Source organism: Ambystoma mexicanum, unplaced genomic scaffold (assembly GCF_040938575.1).
Source record: "Ambystoma mexicanum isolate Mex_15411 unplaced genomic scaffold, UKY_AmexF1_1 Mex_scaf84, whole genome shotgun sequence".
In the NCBI taxonomy this organism is placed as follows: Eukaryota; Metazoa; Chordata; class Amphibia; order Caudata; family Ambystomatidae; genus Ambystoma; species Ambystoma mexicanum.
This window is the reverse complement of record NW_027182504.1, coordinates 1,075,246-1,084,551: the sequence shown is the minus strand read 5'-3', so window position 1 is coordinate 1,084,551 and position 9,306 is coordinate 1,075,246. Positions and strand designations below refer to the sequence as shown.

At 35.2% G+C, this 9,306-nt stretch overlaps 4 non-coding genes across 4 annotated transcripts; all 4 read left to right on the top strand.

Annotated features, from left to right (window-relative positions):
* Window positions 1-3,213: 3,213 nt before the first annotated feature.
* Window positions 3,214-3,285, top strand: TRNAC-GCA (transfer RNA cysteine (anticodon GCA)). Its single transcript has one exon. It is a non-coding gene; the product is annotated as a tRNA-Cys (tRNA).
* A 1,834-nt stretch (window positions 3,286-5,119) lies between these two features.
* TRNAC-GCA (transfer RNA cysteine (anticodon GCA)) lies at window positions 5,120-5,191 on the top strand. Its single transcript has one exon. It is a non-coding gene; the product is annotated as a tRNA-Cys (tRNA).
* Window positions 5,192-6,074: 883 nt separating this feature from the next.
* TRNAC-GCA (transfer RNA cysteine (anticodon GCA)) lies at window positions 6,075-6,146 on the top strand. Its single transcript has one exon. It is a non-coding gene; the product is annotated as a tRNA-Cys (tRNA).
* Window positions 6,147-7,980: 1,834 nt separating this feature from the next.
* TRNAC-GCA (transfer RNA cysteine (anticodon GCA)) lies at window positions 7,981-8,058 on the top strand. Its single transcript has one exon. It is a non-coding gene; the product is annotated as a tRNA-Cys (tRNA).
* Window positions 8,059-9,306: the final 1,248 nt, after the last annotated feature.

Sequence of the window (9,306 nt, the reverse complement as noted above, 5' to 3'; positions counted from 1 at the left end):
TAAGAAACAATAAGATATATCATCATTTCATATACAAAAGAATGAACAATTGGGTTTAACTATGCTCTTAGCACAAAATCAACAAACTGCAGTAGAGAAGCAGTTACATTTTGCAGAATATGTGCATTTGACAAAAGATTTTTTTTCCATGTTCCAAGATCTACATGTTCTACGAAATGTATGAATTCTTGCAATGGAAACCTCACTGTATTTTACCAAGGCAGATAAAGGATATCCTTTGCACCCCATATACTTATAAGGAGGGTTTGGTGGCTGAAAATGCATTGCTTTGATGGTGATTGCATGTTGCTTCCACTTTGTACATATTACTGAATAAATAAAGGTGAACATTTCAGAAATGGGGGTATAGCTCAGGGGTAGAGCATTTCATTGCCGATCAAAAGGTCCCTAGTTCAAATGTGGGTGCCCCATTGTCTAACTATTTTACCTGTAGAAATATGTTTTTAATTAAATAAATTGAAGTAAACATTTACAATCTTAGCATTTTATGTAATGAGCAACACATTTCAACATTTGAAATACTCCTGATCATCACCTGAAACATAAGGTAAACACCATTAAGCTGTTTAGGATTTCTTCATATGATACAAGCTGTGTTTTACATTCACCCAAGTTCTACTGGTGATATGATCAGTTTGAAATAGTCCATTGGAAGCTCTTATGAATGTTATAAAACTGTGGTGGAAACCAATAATATGCCCTTAATGAAATGTATTAATTTATACAGCTGACCAGAAGTGCTCTGATGTCATTAGTTCTACAAGTTCCATACAGTCACCCACTCTATCACCTTTTTAAAAAAGGGCAGTTTTCAGCATTCAAGGGTTTAACTCAGTGGTAGAGCGTAGGAATGCAGTTCAAGAAGTCCCTGTTTCATAACCATATACCCTCTTCAATAGATCCTGTTAAAATGTTTTTCAACCCAATGCACTGTAAGAAACAATAAGATATATCATCATTTCATATACAAAAGAATGAACAATTGGGTTTAACTATGCTCTTAGCACAAAATCAACAAACTGCAGTAGAGAAGCAGTTACATTTTGCAGAATTTGTGCATTTGACAAAAGATTTTTTTCCATGTTCCAAGATCTACATGTGATACGAAATGTATGAATTCTTGCAATGGAAACCTCACTGTATTTTACCAAGGCAGATAAAGGACATCCTTCGCACCCCATATACTTATAAGGAGGGTTTGGTGGCTGAAAATGCTTTGCTTTGATGGTGATTGCATGTTGCTTCCACTTTGTACATATTACTGAATAAATAAAGGTGAACATTTCAGAAATGGGGGTATAGCTCAGAGGTAGAGCATTTCACTGCAGATCAAAATGTCCCTAGTTCAAATCTGGGTGCCCCCTTGTCCAACTGTTTTACCTGTAGAAATGTGTTTTTAATTAAATAAATTGAAGTAAACATTTACAATCTTAGCATTTTATGTAATGAGCAGCACATTTCTACATTTGAAATACTCCTGATCATCACCTGAAACATAGGGTAAACACCATTAAGCTGTTTAGGATTTCTTCATATGATACAAGCTGTGTTTTACATTCACCCAAGTTCTACTGGTGATATGAACAGTTTGAAATAGTCCATTGGAAGCTCTTATGAATGTTATAAAACTGTGGTGGAAACCAATAATATGCCCTTAATGAAATCTATTAATTTGTACAGCTGACCAGAAGTGCACTGATGTCATTAGTTCTACAAGTTCCATAGAGTCACCCACTCTATCACCTTTTTAAAAAAAGGCAGTATTCAACATTCAAGGGTTTATGTCAGTGGTAGAGCGTAGGAGTGTAGTTCAAGACGTCCCTGTTCCATAACCATATACCCTCTTCAATAGATCCTGTTAAATATTTTTCAACCCAATGCACTGTAAGAAACAATAAGATATATTATCATTTCATATACAAAACAATGAACAATTGGGTTTAACTATGCTCTTAGCACAAAATCAAAAAAATGCAGTAGAGAAACAGTTACTTTTTGCAGAATTTGTGCATTTGACAAAGTTTTTTTTCCATGTTCCAAGATCTACATGTGATACGAAATGTATGAATTCTTGCAATGAAAACCTCACTGTATTTTACCAAGGCAGATAAAGGACATCTTTTGTACCCCTTATACTTATAAGGAGGGTTTGGTGGCTGAAAATGCATTGATTTGATGGTGATTGCATGTTGCTTCCACTTTGTACATATTACTGAATAAATAAAGGTAAACATTTCAGAAATGGGGGTATAGCTCAGTGGTAGAGCATTTGACTGCAGATCAAGAGGTCCTTAGTTCTAATCCGGGGGCCCCCTTGTTCAACTGTTGTACCTGTAGAAATGTTTCATTAAATAAATTGAAGAAAACATTTACAATTTTAGCATTTTATGTAATGAGCAACACATTTCTACATTTGAAATACACCTGATCATCTCCTGAAACATAGGGTAAACACCATTAAGCTGTTTAGGATTTCTTCATATGATACAAGCTGTGTTTTACATTCACCCAAGTTCTACTGGTGATATGATCAGTTTGAAATAGTCCATTGGAAAATCTTATGAATGTTATAAAATGGTGGTGGAAACCAATAATATGCCCTTAATGAAATGTATTAATTTGTACAGCTGACCAGAAGTGCACTGATGTCATTAGTTCTACAAGTTCCATACAGTCACCCACTCTATCACCTTTTTAAAAAAGGTCAGTTTTCAACATTCAAGGGTTTATGTCAGTGGTAGAGCGTAGGAGTGTAGTTCAAGAAGTCCCTGTTTCATAACCATATACCCTCTTCAATAGATCCTGTTAAAATGTTTTTCAACCCAATGCACTGGAAGAAACAATAGGATATATCATCATTTCATATACAAAACAATGAACAATTGGGTTTAACTATGCTCTTAGCACAAAATCAACAAAATGCAGTAGAGAAACAGTTACGTTTTGCAGAATTTGTGCATTTGACAAAAGTTTTTTTTCCATGTTCCAAGATCTACATGTGATACGAAATGTATGAATTCTTGCAATGGAAACCTCACTGTATTTTACCAAGGCAGATAAAGGACATCCTTCGCACCCCATATACTTATAAGGAGGGTTTGGTGGCTGAAAATGCATTGCTTTGATGGTGATTGCATGTTGCTTGCACTTTGTACATATTACTGAATTAATAAAGATGAACATTTAAGAACTGGGGGTATAGCTCAGTGGTAGAGCATTTGACTGCAGATCAAGAGGTCCCTAGTTCAAATCTGGGTGCCCCCTTGTCCAACTGTTTTACCTGTAGAAATATTTTTAATTAAATAAATTGAAGAAAACATTTACAATCTTAGCATTTTATGTAATGAGCAACACATTTCTACATTTCAAATACTCCTGATCACCTCCTGAAACATAGGGTAAACACCATGAAACTTTTTAGGATTTCTTCATATGATACAAGCTGTGTTTTACATTCACCCAAGTTCTACTGGTGATATTATCAGTTTGAAATAGTCCATTGGAAGCTCATATGAATGTTATAAAACTGTGGTGGAAACCAATAACATGCCCTTAATGAACTGTATTAATTTGTACAGCTGACCAGACGTGCACTGATGTCATTAGTTCTACAAGTTCCATACAGTCACCCACTCTATCACCTTTTTAAACAAGGGCAGTTTTCAGCATTTAAGGGTTTAACTCAGTGGTAGAGCGTAGGAATGCAGTTCAAGAAGTCCCTGTTTCATAACCATATACCCTCTTCAATAGATCCTGTTAAAATGTTTGTCAACCCAATGCATGGTAAGAAACAATAAGATATATCATCATTTCATATACAAAAGAATGAACAATTGGGTTTAACTATGCTCTTAGCACAAAATCAACAAACTGCAGTAGAGAAGCAGTTACATTTTGCAGAATTTGTGCATTTGACAAAAGATTTTTTTTCCATGTTCCAAGATCTCCATGTGATACGAAATGTATGAATTCTTGCAATGGAAACCTCACTGTATTTTACCAAGGCAGATAAAGAACATCCTTCGCACCCCATATACCTATAAGGAGGGTTTGGTGGCTGAAAATGCTTTGCTTTGATGGTGATTGCATGTTGCTTCCACTTTGTACATATTACTGAATAAATAAAAGTGAACATTTCAGAAATGGGGGTACAGCTCATGGGTAGAGCATTTCACTGCAGATCAAAAGGTTCCTAGTTCATATCTGGGTGCCCCCTTGTCCAACTGTTTTACCTCTAGAAATATGTTTTTAATTAAATAAATTGAAGTAAACATTTACAATCTTAGCATTTTATGTAATGAGCAACACATTTCTACATTTGAAATACTCCTGATCATCACCTGGAACATAGGGTAAACACCATTACGCTGTTTAGGATTTCTTCATATGATACAAGCTGTGTTTTACATTCACCCAAGTTCTACTGGTGATATGATCAGTTTGAAATAGTCCATTGGAAGCTCTTATGAATGTTATAAAACTGTGGTGGAAACCAATAATATGCCCTTAATGAAATGTATTAATTTGTACAGCTGACCAGAAGTGCACTGATGTCATTAGTTCTACAAGTTCCATACAGTCACCCACTCTATCACCTTTTTAAAAAAGGGCAGTTTTCAGCATTCAAGGGTTTATGTCAGTGGTAGAGGGTAGGAGTGCAGTTCAAGAAGTCCCTGTTTCATAACCATATACCCTCTTCAATAGATCCTGTTAAAATGTTTTTCAACCCAATGCACTGTAAGAAACAATAAGATATCTCATCATTTCATATACAAAACAATGAACAATTGGGTTTAACTATGCTCTTAGCACAAAATCAACAAATTGCAGTAGAGAAGCAGTTACGTTTTGCAGAATTTGTGCATTTGACAAAAGTTTTTTTTTCCATGTTCCAAGATCTACATGTGATACGAAATGTATGAATTCTTGCACTGGAAAGCTCACTGTATTTTACAAAGGCAGATAAAGGACATCTTTTGTACCCCTTATGCTTATAAGGAGGGTTTGGTGGCTGAAAATGCATTGTTTTGATGGTGATTGCATGTTGCTTCCACTTTGTACATATTACTGAATAAATAAAGGTGAACGTTTCGGAACTGGGGGTATAGCTCAGTGGTAGAGCATTTGACTGCATATCAAGAGGTCCCTAGTTCAAATCTGGGTACCCCCTTGTCCAACTGTTTTACCTGTAGAAATATTTTTTTAATTAAATAAATTGAAGAAAACATTTACAATCTTAGCATTTTATGTAATGAGCAACACATTTCTACATTTGAAATACTCCTGATCATCTCCGGAAACATAGGGTAAACACCATTAAGCTGTTTCGGATTTCTTCATATGATACAAGCTGTGTATTTCATTCACCCAAGTTCTACTGGTGATATTATCAGTTTGAAATAGTCCATTGGAAGCGCATATGAATGCTATAAAACTGTGGAGGAAACCAATAATATGCCCTTTATTGAAATGTATTAATTTGTACAGCTGACCAGAAGTGCACTGATGTCATTAGTTCTACAAGTTCCATACGGTCACCCACTCTATCACCTTTTTAAAAAAGAGCAGTTTTCAGCATTCAAGGGTTTATGTCAGTGGTAGAGGTTAGGAGTGCACTTCAAAAAGTCCCTGTTTCATAACCATATACCCTCTTCAATAGATCCTGTTAAAATGTTTTTCAACCCAATGCACTGTAAGAAACAATAGGATATATCATCATTTCATATAAAACACAATGAATAATTGGGTTTAACTATGCTCTTAGCACAAAATCAACAAACTGCAGTAGAGAAGCAGTTATGTTTTGCAGAATTTGTGCATTTGACAAAAGATTTTTTTTCCATGTTCCAAGATCTACATGTGATACGAAATGTATGAATTCTTGCAATGGAAACCTCACTGTATTTTACCAAGGCAGATAAAGGACATCCTTCGCACCCCATATACTTATAAGGAGGGTTTGGTGGCTGAAAATGCATTGCTTTGATGGTGATTGCATGTTGCTTGCACTTTGTACATATTACTGAATGAATAAAGGTGAGCATTTTAGAACTGGGGGTATAGCTCAGTGGTAGAGCATTTGACTGCAGATCAAGAGGTCCCTAGTTCAAATCTGGGTGCCCCCTTGTCCAACTGTTTTACCTGTAGAAATATTTTTTTAATTAAGTAAATTGAAGAAAACATTTACAATCTTAGCATTGTATGTAATGAGCAACACATTTCTACATTTGAAATACTCCTGATCATCTCTGGAAACATAGGGTAAACACCATTAAGCTGTTTCAGATTTCTTCGTATGATACACGCTGTGTATTACATTCACCCAAGTTCTACTGGTGATATTATCAGTTTGAAATAGTCCATTGGAAGCACATATGAATGTTATAAAACTGTGGTGGAAACCAATAATATGCCTTTAATGAAATGTATTAATTTGTACAGCTGACCAGAAGTGAACTGATGTCATTAGTTCTACAAGTTCCATATAGTCACCCACTCTATCACCTTTTTAAAAAAGAGCAGTTTTCAGCATTCAAGGGTTTATGTCAGTGGTAGAGGGTAGGAGTGCACTTCAAGAAGTCCCTGTTTAATAACCATATACCCTCTTCAATAGATCCTGTTAAAATGTTTTTCAACCCAATGCACTGTAAGAAACAATAGGATATAATATCATTTCATATAAAAAACAATGAAAAATTGGGTTTAACTATGCTCTTAGCACAAAATCAACAAACTACAATAGAGAAGCAGTTACGTTTTGCAGAATTTGTGCATTTGACAAACGTTTTTTTCCCATGTTCCAATATCTACATGTGATACGAAATGTATGAATTCTTGCACTGGAAACCTCACTGTATTTTACCAAGGCAGATAAAGTACATATTTTGTACCCCTTATACTTATAAGGAGGGTTTGGTGGCTGCAAATGCATTGCTTTGATGGTGATTGCATGTTGCTTCCACTTTGTACATATTACTGAATAAATAAAGGTGCACATTTCGGAATTGGGGTTATAGCTCAGGGGTAGAGCATTTGACTGCAGATCAAGAGGTCCCTAGTTCAAATCTGGGTACCCCCTTGTCCAACTGTTTTACCTGTAGAAATATTTTCTTAATTAAATAAATTGAAGAAAACATTTACAATCTTAGCATTTTATGTAATGAGCAACACATTTCTACATTTGAAATACTCCTGATCATCTCCTGAAACATAGGGTAAACACCATGAAACTGTTTAGGATTTCTTCATATGATACAAGCTGTGTTTTACATTCACCCAAGTTCTACTTGTGATATTATCAGTTTGAAAAAGTCCATTGGAAGATCATTTGAATGTTATAAAACTGTGGTGGAAACCAATAATATGCCCTTAATGAAATGTATTAGTTTGTAGAGCTGACCAGAAGTGCACTGATGTCATTAGTTCTACAAGTTCCATACGGTCACCCACTCTATCACCTTTTTAAAAAAGAGCAGTTTTCAGCATTCAAGGGTTTATGTCAGTGGTAGAGGGTAGGAGTGCACTTCAAGAAGTCCCTGTTTCATAACCATATACCCTCTTCAATAGATCCTGTTAAAATGTTTTTCAACCCAATGCACTGTAAGAAACAATAGGATATATCATCATTTCATATAAAAAACAATGAATAATTGGGTTTAACTATGCTCTTAGCACAAAATCAACAAACTGCAGTAGAGAAGCAGTTACGTTTTGCAGAATTTGTGCATTTGACAAAAGTTTTTTTTCCATGTTCCAAGATCTACATGTGATACGAAATGTATGAATTCTTGCAATGGAAACCTCACTGTATTTTACCAAGGCAGATAAAGGACATCCTTCGCACCCCATATACTTATAAGGAGGGTTTGGTGGCTGAAAATGCATTGCTTTGATGGTGATTGCATGTTGCTTGCACTTTGTACATATTACTGAATGAATAAAGGTGAACATTTTAGAACTGGGGGTATAGCTCAGTGGTAGAGCATTTGACTGCAGATCAAGAGGTCCCTAGTTCAAATCTGGGTGCCCCGTTGTCCAACTGTTTTACCTGTAGAAATATTTTTTTAATTAAATAAATTGAAGAAAACATTTACAATCTTAGCATTTTATGTAATGAGCAACACATTTCTACATTTGAAATACTCCTGATCATCTCTGGAAACTTAGGGTAAACACCATTAAGCTGTTTCAGATTTCTTCGTATGATACAAGCTGTGTATTACATTCACCCAAGTTCTACTGGTGATATTATCAGTTTGAAATAGTCCATTGGAAGCACATATGAATGTTATAAAACTGTGGTGGAAACCAATAATATGCCCTTAATGAAATGTATTAATTTGTACAGCTGACCAGAAGTGCACTGATGTCATTAGTTCTACAAGTTCCATACAGTCACCCACTCTATCACCTTTTTAAAAAAGAGCAGTTTTCAGCATTCAAGGGTTTATGTCAGTGGTAGAGGGTAGGAGTGCAGTTCAAGAAGTCCCTGTTTCATAACCATATACCCACTTCAATAGATCCTGTTAAAATGTTTTTCAACCCAATGCACTGTAAGAAACAATAGGATATATAATCATTTCATATAAAAAACAATGAACAATTGGGTTTAACTATGCTCTTAGCACAAAATCAACAAACTGCAGTAGAGAAGCAGTTACGTTTTTCAGAATTTGTGCATTTGACAAAAGTTTTTTTTCCATGTTCCAAGATCTACATGTGATAAGAAATGTATGAAGTCTTGCTATGGAAACCTCACTGTATTTTACCAAGGCAGATAAAGGACATCCTTCGCACCCCATACACTTATAAGGAGGGTTTTGTGGCTGAAAATGCATTGCTTTGATGGTGATTGCATGTTGCTTGTACTTTGTACATATTACTGAATTAATAAAGGCAAACTTTTCAGAACTGGGGTATAGCTCAGTGGTAGAGCATTTGACTGCAGATCAAGATTTCCCTAGTTCAAAACTGGGTGCCCCCTTGTTCAACTGTTTTACCTGTAGAAATATTTTTCTAATTAAATAAATTGAAGAAAACATTTACAATCTTAGCATTTTATGTAATGAGCAACACATTTCTACATTAGAAATACTCCTGATTATCTCCTGAAACATAGGGTAAACACCATGAAACTGTTTAGGATTTCTTCATATGATACAAGCTGTGTTTTACATTCACCCAAGTTCTACTGGTGATATGATCAGTTTGAAATAGTCCATTGGAAGCTCATATGAATGTTATAAAACTGTGGTGGAAACCAATAATATGCCCTTAATGAAATGT